Here is a 13,023-nt window from a genome sequence, read left to right as displayed (position 1 = left end):
TACCTCATACGTGATTAAAAAACACTGTTTGGGCGCACAGCAGGGCTCAGAAGGGAAAAGGCGCCATTTGACTTTTTGAATGTAAAATTTGCTTGAATAATTAGCGGATGCCATGTTGCGTTTAGAGAGCCTCTGATGTTCCTAACCAGTGGAAACCCCCCATAAGTGATACCATTTTTGAAACTAGACCCCTCAGGGAACTTATCTAGATGTGTGGTGAGCACCTTGAACCCCCCACAGAAGCTTATAACATGTAGCCGTGAAAATAAAATTTTCACATTTTTCCCACAAAAATGTTTTTCAGCCCCCAGTTTTGCATTTTCATAAGGGTAGCAGGAGAAATTGCACCATGCAACTTGTTGTGCAATCTCTCCTGAGTAAGTCAATACCCCATTTGTGGGGAAAACCACTGCTTGGGCGTACAGCAGGGTTCGGAAGGGAAGGAGCGCCATTTGACTTTTTGAATGTAAAATTTGCTTGAATAATTAGCGGACGCCATGTTGCATTTGGAGAGCCCCTGATGTGTCTAAACAGTGTAAAACCGCCACAAGTGACACCATTTTGGAAACTAGACCCCTGAGGGAACTTATCTTGATGTGTGGTGAGAACCTTTAACCCCAGGTGCTTCACAGAAGTTTAAAACATGAAGCCGTGAAAATAAAAAAATCTAACTTTTTCCACAAAAATGATCTTTTAGCCCCAAATTTTTTACTTTCACAAGGGTAAGAGGAGAAATTGGAACCTAAAAACTGTTTTGCAATTTCTCCTGAGTACGCCAATACCCCATATGTGGGCAAAATACACTGTTTGGGCGCATGTCGGGGTTCAGAAGGGAAGGAGCACTGTGTGACTTTTTGAACGCAAAATTGTCTGGAATCAAGAGCGGATGCCATGTCGCATTTCGGGAGCCCCTGATGTGCCTAAATAGTGGAAACCCCCCACAATTGACTCCATTTTGGAAACTAGACCCCTCAAGGATTTTATCAAGGGGTATAGTGTATATTTTGAACCCAGAGGTATGACAGAATTTGATAACATTAGGTCATCATATTGAATAAATTGTCATTAGTCTTGAGCGCAAGTGCTCGCTACTTGAGTTTGCATTGTGTACTCGGGTATGCACCATATATCACGGGTGCTCGAGTAACATGCTTGAGTCCCTGCCCTGCATGTTTCACGGTTGTTAGACACCCAAAAAAAAACATGCGGGGATCGCTCCTGCATGGCAATGTTTTTTTTGGCTGCGAAGCATATGGTGCAGAGACTCGAGCATGTCACTCGAACACCTGCGATACTCAGTGCATACCCGAGCACCCGATGCAAACTCAAGTAGCGAGCACTTGCGCTCAACACAGGTCGCCATATTGTCATCATTTTTTTTTTCTTTACTTTTGATAAAATCCCAAATCTAACCCCAACCCTAACCCTAGCCCAACCCTAACCGTAGCCCAACCCTAACCCTAACCCTAGCCCCAACCCTACCCCAACCCTAACCACAAACCTAACCCTAGCCCAACCCTAACCCTAGCACAACCCTAACCCTAGAGTTTATTTTTTTACACCATTCCTCGTGTGGTATAAGTGATTAGACGACTTTATTCTTCAGGTCGGTTCGATTACAGCAGTTCAAGATTCATATTGGGTTTTTATGATTGATAGCTGTCACACACTAAAAGATGCTTTTTTGCAAAGACTAGTTTTTGCATCTCCATATTTTGAGAGCTATAATTTTTCCATATTTTGGCCAACAGAGTCATGTGATGGCTTGTTTTTTGCAGGACAAGTTGAAGTTTTTATTGCTACCATTTTCGGGCATGTGACTTTTTTTTATCGCTTTCTATTCCGATTTTTGGGAGGCAGAATAAACAAAAACCAGCAATTCAGGAATTTTTTTTTTTTGCCGTTCCACGTTTGGTAAATTTGATAAGACAGCTTTATTCTTCAGGTCAGTACCTTTACAGCGGTTCCGTATTTATGTTGTTTTTTATATTTTGGCGCTTTTACACAATAAAAACTTTTCTAGAAAAAATAATTTTTTTGTATCGCTTTATTTTGAGATGGAGCTGAATGGCGGCTTGTTTTTTGTGGGACAAGATGACCATTTCAGCGGTACCATTTTTATTTACATTCGTCTTTTTGATCGCGTGTTATTCCATTTTTTTGTTTGGCGGTATGATGATAAAGCATTGTTTTTTGCTTAGTTTTTTTTTTTTTTGATGTGACATCAGCGGATGTCAGAGCAGGCTGCAGCCGGGGGTCACGTGATGTCTAAATGGCTAAATCCCCTGTGGGAGAGAGGAGACCCCCTGGTGTCCGACCTGTCGTCTTTCCTCATGGCATTCCGGAAAGTCTTCGATGAACCAGGACGTAAGACCTCATCAGCCTCCTCTCTGCTATGTCTCCGCCAAGGGAGTCTCACCGTGGGCCAATATGCCATACGGTTCCACACCCTCGCTTCTGAGCTTGCCTGGGATAACGAGGCCCTAGTGTCCATCTTCTGGGAAGGCCTTTCTGGCCGGATTAAAGACGAGCTCGCCGGTCGGGGCATTCCTACTACGATGGATGACCTGGTGTCGCTGGCTACCCGGACATCCGGTTTCAAGAGCACACCAAAGAGACCACCTGTGAGAGAAGGTTTCCCTGCCTTGCTCCTACTTTCCAGAGACCTGTCTCCTCATCTGTTACTCCTCGGGCGCACTCACCTGAGCCCATGCAGATCGACCAGACCAAGATGGTCAAATCTCGCCAGGAGTCACGCCGAGCCGAGGGGAGCTGTTTCTATTGCGGCAGTAAGGAGCACCTGATCCGTTCCTGCCCAGAGAGGCCGGGAAACTCCAGTGTCTAGGACCGCTCGGAGAGGTCGCCCTATACAAAAGTAAACCCTCTCCATCCCTGACTATGTCTGTCTCTATCTCCTGGGGAGAGAGCCGTCACTTTGAACTCGCTCACCTGGATTCTGGAGCTGCTGGAAACCTCATTTCCCAGTCCCTGGTTGAGAAATATCATATCCCCACCAAGTCTCTGGCTGAACCATTGTCAGTCGCCTCCGTGGATGGAAGACTTCTTCCGGTGACCATCCTGCTCGTCACGGAACCCATAACCCTGCAGGTGGGAATGCTGCTCTCAGAAAATTTCCTTCCATGTGCTACCTGGACTCTCTCACTCCCTATTGCTAGGCCTACCTTGGCTCCAGACACATGAACCCGTGTTGAACTGGCAATCCGATGAAGTACTCCGGTGGGGGCCGGACTGCCACAAGACCTTCCTGGTTCCGGTTCATCCGATTCGTCCACCACCTACCCCAGCTAATTTACCCGGTCTTCCGGCTCCTTATTGGTCCTATGCTGACGTCTTCGGTAAAAAAGAAGCAGAAACTTTGCCACCTCATAGGCCATATGATTCCCCACTCGACCTGGTACCTGGCGCCACTCCACCCCTTGGCCGTATTTACCCGTTGTCCGCGGCCGAAACCCCGGCCATGTCTGAGTACATTGAAGAGAATCTGTCTAGGGGATTCATCCGGAAGTCTACCTCCTCGGCCGGCGCCAGATTCTTCTTTGTCAAAAAAAAGGATGGCTCGCTACGCCCCTGTATTAACTATAGAGGACCCAATCAGATCACGGTAAAGAATAAATACCCCCTGCCACTCATCTCCGAGTTGTTTGATCGCCTTAAAGGCGCCAGGATCTTTTCCAAGCTGGATCTACGTGGAGCATATAACCTGGTCCGTATCTGGCAAGGAGACGAGTGGAAGACGGCATTCAATACTCGGGACGGTCACTATGAATACCGTGTGATGCCCTTAGGTCTCTGCAATGCTCCCATCGTCTTCCAAGAACTGGTCAACGACATCTTCCGTGATCTTCTTTACTCCTGCGTGGTGGTATACCTGGACGACATCTTGGTCTTCTCTCTCCGGATCTTCCCACACACCGGAGAGATGTTCGTCAGGTCCTGCTTAGGCTCAGGCAGAACCACCTCTATGCTAAATACGAGAAGTGCCTCTTAGAACAGACCTCTCTTCCATTCCTAGGCTATGTTATCTCCCAGACAGGCTTGCGAATGGATCCCGAGAAACTCTCTGCTGTCATAAAGTGGCCCCGTCCTAAGGGGTTGAAGGCGATTCCTGGGCTTCGCCAATTACTATCGTCTCTTCATTCCACACTTCTCGTCTCGGACGGCTCCCATATCTGCGCTCACCCGTAAGGGAGCAAATCCCAAGCAATGGTCACCCGAAGCTGAGGAGGCCTTCCTTTCCTTAAAGCAAGCCTTCTCCTCTGCCCCTGTACTGCACCGTCCGGATTGTAATAAACAATTCTACCTGGAGGTTGATGCTTCCTCCTCCGGAGCCGGGGCGGTGCTCACACAAAAATCTTCTTCCGGGAGAATGGTAACCTGCAGCTTCTTCTCCAAAATCTTCTCCTCATCTGAGCGCAACTACTCCATAGGAGACCGAGAATTGCTAGCCGTCAAATTGGCGCTGGAGGAGTGGCGCTATCTGCTTGAAGGGGCTCTATACCCGGTGATCATCTACACAGATCACAAAAATCTGGCATATCTCCAAAATGCCCAGAGACTTAATCCGCGTCAGGCCTAGTGGTCTTTGTTCTTCGCCCGCTTCGACTTCATCCTTCATTTCCGCCCGGCGGACAAGAATGTCAAAACTGATGGCTTGTCCCGATCCTTCCTGTCCTCCGATCAAGAGGAGGAGCCTATGCACATCATCGACCCCTCCAAGGTGATGAATGTGGCCCCCTTGGATTTGACTCGTCTTCCACCCGGTAAGACGTTCGTAGCGGTACCAGACCGTGAGAAGGTTCTTCGCTGGGGTCATTCTTCTAAACTAGCTGGCCATGCTGGCCAAAAGAAGACCTTCCTGCTCATTTCCCGGCATTACTGGTGGCCTACCCTGCGTAAGGATGTGGTAGACTTCGTCTCAGCCTGTTCATCTTGTGCCCGCAACAAAGTTCCCAGACACTTACCAGCCGGTCATCTCCTGCCGCTTCCCGTACCTGTTGCCCCGTGGCAACACATCGCTATGGACTTCATTACCGACCTCCCTGTTTCTGCCGGGTGTACTGTCATTTGGGTGGTCGCGGACCGCTTCTCCAAAATGGCCCACTTCATTCCCCTGCCTGGTCTCCCGTCTGCACCTGAGCTGGCTAAAGACTTTATCCGCCATATCTTCCGTCTCCATGGTCTCCACATCGTGTCGGATCGAGGGGTTCAGTTCACCTCACGCTTCTGGAGAGCGACATGTAAACTCCTGGTTGTCACCTTGGATTTCTCCTCCGCTTACCATCCTCAGTCCAATGGTCAAGTGGAGCGGATCAATCAGATCCTTACCAGCTACCTCTGGCACTTTGTTAATGTCCACCATTCTGATTGGGTAGACCTCCTTCCTTGGGCCGAATTCTCTTATAATAATCACGAGAGTGAATCCTCTTCCAAATCCCTGTTCTTTATAGTCTATGGCCAACTTCCCCGGATTCCGTTTCCCGTCTCCGCCTCTGTGGACAACCCTGCCGCAAAGTCTCTTGTCAGCGAGTTTTCCACCATTTGGGAGAGTACTAGGTCTGCACTTTTTCAGTCCTCTGGGCGGATGAAGAGATATGCTGATAAGAGACGTCTGGATCCGCCTCAATTCCGTCTGGGAGAGAAGGTTTGGCTCTCCTCCAAACATGTGCGGCTCAAGATACCCTCCTACAAGTTAGGTCCTCGCTTCATCGGCCCTTTCGAAATCCTCAAGCAAATTAATCCAGTGGCCTACAAATTAAAACTCCCGGCCACCTTACGGATTCCCAACTCCTTCCACGTATCTCTCCTCAAACCCATTGTCTTTAACTCTTTTTCCAACAATCCAGGTACTCCCCCTGCTCTGGTTTCCGCTGAGGACGTCTTTGAGGTAGAGCGTATTCTGGCCACCAAGAGGGTAAGAGGAAAGACCTTTTTCTGGTAGATTGGAAGGGGTTTGGTCCTGAGGAGAGAACTTGGGAACCCAGGGAGAACAAGAACGCCCCGCTTCTCCTTGAAAAATTTCTTTCAGGCCAAAAAAAGAGGGGGCCTAAAGGGGGGGTACTGTAGCATCAGCGTCTCTGCCCCTTGCTAGGCAGAGACTCCGTCACTCACACCTTCCCGCTCCTGGCTCGGCGTCCTCCAGCGCTTCTCTCCCCGCTGCTGCCGGCGCGCGCTCCTTCCATGGCACTGTGATTAGGGCGCGAGCGCTCCCCCTCTCTTAAAGGGACTGCGCGCGCTGTCCTAAGGAGTCCCCGGCCAATTGCCGGAGGACCTCCCATATATAAGGCACCTCCTCCAAAATGGAGTTGCCCAAGCAAAGTTGTTGCACAGTTTCTGATCTCTGCTTTAGCCCTCAGGTCCCGTTGCTAGCCTGACTCCTCGCCCTGCCTGCCAGCCTGTTATCTGCCCGTTACCTGCCAAGCCTGCCAGCCTGCTCACCTGGGAGCATCCGCCTGTTACCTGCCCTGTCTGTCAGTCCGCTCACCTGGGAGCATCCGTCTGTTACCTGCTGTGTCCATCAGCCCGCTCACCTGGGAGCGCCCACCTGTTACCTGCCTGTTACCTGCTTTGTCTGTCTGCCCGCTCACCTGGGGGCACCCGCCTGTTTCCTGCCAGCCTGCCTGGAGACTCTGCCGTCACTTGCTGTGACCACCTGCCTGGTAAACCTAGAGACTACTACTTGCTCTGCTGTCACGAACCGTGATCACCTGTCAGCTACCAGAGACTTCTGCCTGCTTGCCGTGTCCATCCATCTTACTGGTCAGTCCCAGCCATCTGTCCCGTGGGAGCCACCTGCTGTCTTACAAGGTCGTCCCCAGAGTAGCACCTGGTCCCTCTGCCCGGATCCTCCCTGGTCACGGAGTCGTTAGTCGCCGTCCGACCAGGGTCGGTTCGGGTTGATACTTAGTCACACCCCTCTGGGTCCCTCTTTGCACCTCGGCACAGAGGTTCCTCCACCCGGACCCGTAACAATAGTATTTCCTGCAGAGGGTTTTCTGAAGGTTTTTGTGTGGATGGGAGCCTTGTGTTCTCCTATTAATTCCAAATCCAGGAATGTTATTTTAGTTCTGTCTATGGTATGTCTATGGTATGGGTGAACCACAAATTAAACTCATTGTTGTTTAAATAAGTTAAAACTCTGTAATATCATTAGTTTCACCACCCCAGATGATTAATCATCAATAAATCTGGTATAGATGATAATAGAAGAACAAAAAGGATTGTGGACACTATTTATAAAACCTGAAGGTAACTGAAGGTAACTGGATCCTTAGTCACAGTAAACAATGTTCCTGTTTGTTGTCACTCTCTCCTCTGTAGTCCTTCACTTTCTACTAACCCCTATAATCCCTACTCCTAGTAAGGAATTGGTCATCTGTCTCTCCATTCTCCCCATCCATCTCACCTCCTCCTCAGAACTGATCCTCAACATACAATCCTGTGTCTCTAAGCCCAGACAACCACCTTATGCTCTCTCCTGCTCTCACCTACTAACACTTTCTCTACTCCTCCTCACTGCTGGTGATATCTCCCCAAATCCTGCCCCCCCCCCCCCCACCCACCACATCCCCACAGTCACATCTACCTCTCATCCTTGATCGATCACACATTTCCGCAACCTTTCTAACCTTATACCCATCCGCCCAGCCCCACTAACAGAAGCTCTATGGAACGCACACTCTGTCTGCAACAAACTTTCCTACATCCATGATCTTTTCATTACTAACAAACTTTCCTTCCTCGGCATCACTGAAATCTGGCTCACCCCCTTCTGACACAACCTCTTCATTTGCACTTTCTTATGGCGGTTTCCACCTCTCCCACACACCCCGCCCCAGCAGCAAGTATGGTGGAGGAGTTGGCTTTCTTCTGTCAGATAACTGCTCCTTCTCACATATCCCATTGCCATCCTGCATTACCCTCCCCTCTTTTGAAGTGCACTGTGTGCACAACTACTCACCCTTCAACCTCCAACTGGCTGTCATTTACCACCCCCCAGGGCCAGCTACCACCTTCTTAGACCACTTCACCACCTGGCTACTCCATTTCCTTTCTGCTGATATCCCCACTATCATCATGGGTAACTTCAACATCCCCATTGACACTTCCCAATCATCTGACTCTAAGCTTCTATCCCTCACTTCCTCCTTCTGCCTCGCTCAATAGTGTTCCGCAGCCACTCACAAAGATGGACACACATTGGACCTCATCTTCACCAGCCTCTGTTCCCTATCTAACTTCTCTAACTCACCTCTCCCTCTTTCTGACCACAACTTACTCATATTCTTTCCCCTCTCCTCTCCAGGTCTGCAATCCCCCATCCAGAAACTTGCACACGCTCGCAGAAATCTCAAACTCCTTGACCAACACTCATTCTCTGAATCCCTTCTCCCTCTTACATAAATTACTTACACGATGCAGATGCTGCTGCTGCTTTATATAACACCACAACAGCTGCAGCTCTCAATTTGGTCGCCCCCCTCACACATACCAAAGCTTGCACCATCAACAGGCTACCCTGGCACACCAGCCTGACTAAAGAACTGAGACGGGTTTCCAGAGTTGCTGAACGAAGATGGAAAAGGTCTCACTCCAACGAGCACTTCATCACATTCAAACAGTCCCTCACTACTTTCAAGTCCACACTAACTGCAGCAAAACAAGCCTACTTCTCATTGCTCATATCCTCCCTGTCTCACAACCCTAAACAGCTATTCAGTACTTTCAATTCTCTCTTCCATCCTCCAGCTCCTCCTCCTCGCTTATTTTAGCTGAAGACTTTGATCATTCTTCAAGCAGGAGATTGACAACGTAAGGCAAAGCTTTGGCCATTAGTCCCCATAGCCTCTTCTCATAACTACTCGACTCTCCGCCTCCAAAATAAGCTTCTTTGCCATTACGTAAGATCAACTTTCCTCTTTACTCTCCAAGTCACATCTTACCACCTGTGAACTTGACCCAATTCCGTCTCACCTCATCCCAAACCTCACCGCAGTCTTCATCCCAACCCTAACCCACCTCTTCAACCTGTCACTAACAACTGTCGTCTTCCCCTCATGCTTCAAACATCCTCAAAAAGCCCTCCCTTGACCAATCCACTCTGTCTAGCTATCGCCCCATCTCACTTCTCCCTTATGCCTCAAAACTACTGGAACAACACGTCCATTTTGAACTCTCCTCCCACCTGTCCTCCTACTCCCTCTTTGACCGCTTACAATCTGGCTTTCAATTGCATCGCTCCACTGAAACTGCCATGACTAAAGTCACCAACGACGTACTGACTGCCAAATCCAAGCGACACTACTCTGTTCTCCTCCTCCTGGACCTGTCCTCTGCTTTTGACACACTGGACCATTCCCTCTTACTACAGACTTGGATCTCCTCATACCTAACAGACCGGACATTCAGCGTCTCCCACTCACACACCACCTCCTCATCTCGCCCCCTATCTGTTGGTGTCCCCTAAGGCTCAGTTCTAGGACCCTTGCTCTTCTCCATCTACACCTTTGGCCTGGGGCCGCTCATAGAGTGTCACGACTTTCAGTATCACCTCTATGCTGATGACACACAGATCTACCTCTCTGGACCTGATATCACCTCCTTACTAACCAGAATCCCGCAATGTCTGTCCGCTATTTCATCTTTCTTCTCTGCTAGATTCCTAAAACTTAATATGTATAAAACTGAATTCATCATCTTTCCACCATCTCACTCAACCCCCCACCTAACCAATCTATAAAAGTCAATGGCTGTCCACTCTCCCCACTCCTGCAAGCTCTCTGCCTCGGGGTAATCCTTAACTGATCTCTCCTTCAAACCTCATATCCATGCCCTTTCCACGTCATGCTGGCTCCTACTCAAAAATATTTCCAAGATCCGTACATTCCTCAACCATGAATCTGCAAAAACACTAGTGCATGCCCTCATCATCTCTCGCCTCGACTAGTGCAACCTCCTGCTCTGTGGCCTCCCTTCTACTGCTCTCGCACCCCTGCAATCTATCTTTAGCTCTGCTGCCCGACTAATCCACCTGTCCCCCACTATTCCCCGACCTCTCCCCTCTGTCAATCCCTTCACTGGCTCCCCATTGCCCAGAGACTCCAGTAGAAAACCCTAACCTTGGCATACAAAGCCTTCCACAAACTGTCTCCTCCATACATCTGTGATCTAGTCTCCTGGTACCTACCTGCAAGCTCCGATCCTCACAGGATCTCCTTCTCTACTCCCCTCTTTTCTCCTCTTCCCACAATCGCATACAAGGTTTCTTCCATGCATCCCCCCTACTCTGGAACTCTCTACCCCAACATTTCAGACTCTCGCCCTAACGTGGAAACCTTCAAAAAGAACCTGCAGACCACCACTTCCGACAAGCCTACAACCTGCAGTAACCCTCGCTGCACGACCAGCTGTTCCCTCACCTACTGTATCCTAACCCCCCATCCTTCTAGATTGTGAGCCCTAGCAGGCAAGGTCCTCTCTCCTCCTGTACCAGTCGGCGACTTGTATTTGTTCGAACTATTGTACTTGTTGTTTGCTATGTATACCCCTTTTTCACATGTAAAGCGCCATGGAATTAATGGCGCTATAATAATAAAACACTCCTCCCACCATGCCATTCCGATGTTCGCTACTGATGGGGAGAATTTAGCCCCCATGGAAACTCCGCTGTTTTGGAGAAAAAATATTTTATTGAACAGATTTAATGAATGACTGTAGATCAGGAGAGTAAGAACTAAATTTGGACAGGTGATGATCAACTGCAGAAATAGCAACGTGGTGCGGGATGCTTGTATATAGTTCCACTCCAGCTCAAAACATCACAGCAATCTTGAATGGAACCTGGGATACGTAGGACAAGTAGTTGGAGAGCTGAATCCAGCCACTGTCCAAGGCGTTCGCTAAAGGAGCCTATGCCTGCAGCAATTGGATGCATCAGTGGTAGTTTTTCTTTTTTGTGTGTTTTGGGTAATGCATGAATAATAAGTATAGTTGGATGATTTACAATAATGAATTCAGATTCTTTTTTTGTTAAAATACCCAATGCTATTCCCTCCTGAACCAAGTGTTTTAGTTTTTCTTGGAAAAATGACCGCCGCCAGGGACCAGGGGGAGACGGACAGGTGAGTATACTTTTTTTGTATTATTTTTACTTTTTTTGTCTTTTTTTTTTACTGTGGGCTGGGCACAGCCGACTACTGCTCTCCCCAGACGTACCGCTCTCAATGTTATTAGTGGGAGCGGCGATCGGATGAGAGAAGTAGTAGTCCTCCTCTCCGGACCTGGGTACCACCCGCAGCGCGTTTCCTGCGCAAATTTGCGTCCATTGGCTTTAATTGAAACAGCAAATCCGCAGGTATAGATATTATACTTGCGGGCTTGCTGCGGTTCAATGCTGTGTTTTTTTCTGCAATTGTAATCCTGAGCGGAAATTTCCACATCATGTGCACAGCACATCAGGATTACCATTGCTATAGCTGGCAGACCTATTAACAAGCGTTTTCCCAGCGGGAAAACCGACGTGAAAAGGCATCAAAAACGCTTCGTGTGCACATAGCCTTAATCATGCGAAGAGCATTGTGGATAATAAAAATAGAGAGGATCTAATCTCCAAAAAAAAATAATTCTGGTTGAAATAAAAATATATAAAAAATGAATACGCAGATTCCAACATTAGTCCTCACCTACAATACCCATTATCCAGCTATTTCGGACATAGTAAAAAGAAATATTGATATCCTGAGAGAGGACAGTACTATGGACTTTTTTTTTTTTTTAAAGTATCAGAGTGGTGCCTCGTAGAGCACCCACAATCGGAAATAAACTGTCCCCCAGTCTTTTTAATCCCAGTCCCTCTATAAAAAACACATGGTTATCAGTGAGTGGTTTTCACAAATGTGTCTTGCTTTCATGCAGCACATGTCCATTTGCCTCTAAAAAAATTATTTTTTCTAATAACAACAAGTCTAAAATATTTTCAATTAAAAGTTTTGTAAACTGCAATTTAGAGCATGTGGTTTATGTGATTGAGTGCACTGCTTGTAAGCTCAAATACGTTGGTTCCACCACCAGAAAGTTTAAAACAAGACTGAGAGAACATTTGTACAACATTTTATTAACCACTGCTGGCCGCTCCCAGGCATAATGTGACCCCGCCGCTAATGTCATGTCAAGCGAGGCGTGACATCAGTGACACGGTCCCGCGGTGGCTACTGGATTGTGGGCGGGGTTACCCCCCGCGTCACACCCTGCATCTACTGCGCGCTTTCCCAATGAATGGTGAGAGGGAGAACGCGCTGTGGATGCTGGGTGTGACGTGCGGGGTAACCCCACCCACAGCCGAGCATCCACCATGCAACGCAGTACTGAGTCACACCCGGCTACAGTCGGAACTAGATGTGACATCAGCGGATGTCAGAGCCCGCTGCAGCCGGGGGCCACGTGATGCCTGTCAGCGGCCAGCGATAGCGCCGCTCACAGGCAGTATCACTCAAGGTATTTACAAAGAAACTTATTTTCATCATAAAAATACATTGGCCTATTTTCAACAGTAGTGGACAACCCCTTTAAAGTCCCATAGAAGGACTAGGTAAAAAAGGAGGGGAGGGGTACAAAATTGTAAAAATATTTAAAAAAAAATTACAAAGATCAAAAGAATAAAAAAAAACAATACATGCGTAAATTTATGTAAAAACAAGAATAAAAGAAGTAAACGCATTTGTTATCATCTCATCCGAAATAACCTGATTTGTAAAATTGAAGTTAATGTCTTCAGTGAACACCATAAAAAAACTAAATTAAAAACTTAGCAAAAAAAATGGAAAAAGAAATTTCAGTGGGCTGTGCCTTCCTACACAAAAGCCACAGCAAAGAAACGTATACTGTACAGTATAGGTTTTCCTTATAGTGCGCCCCTATAGCGGACAGATGCCTTGACACCCATCCTGACTGTGGCCAATGTCAGACATATATCTCTTGAGGGCATGCATCAGCCAGTGGGCACAAACA

Source organism: Phyllobates terribilis, unplaced genomic scaffold (assembly GCF_046119375.1).
Source record: "Phyllobates terribilis strain yellow unplaced genomic scaffold, ASM4611937v1 Scaffold_10__3_contigs__length_209671492, whole genome shotgun sequence".
In the NCBI taxonomy this organism is placed as follows: domain Eukaryota; kingdom Metazoa; phylum Chordata; class Amphibia; order Anura; family Dendrobatidae; genus Phyllobates; species Phyllobates terribilis.
This window is presented reverse-complemented; position numbering follows the sequence as displayed.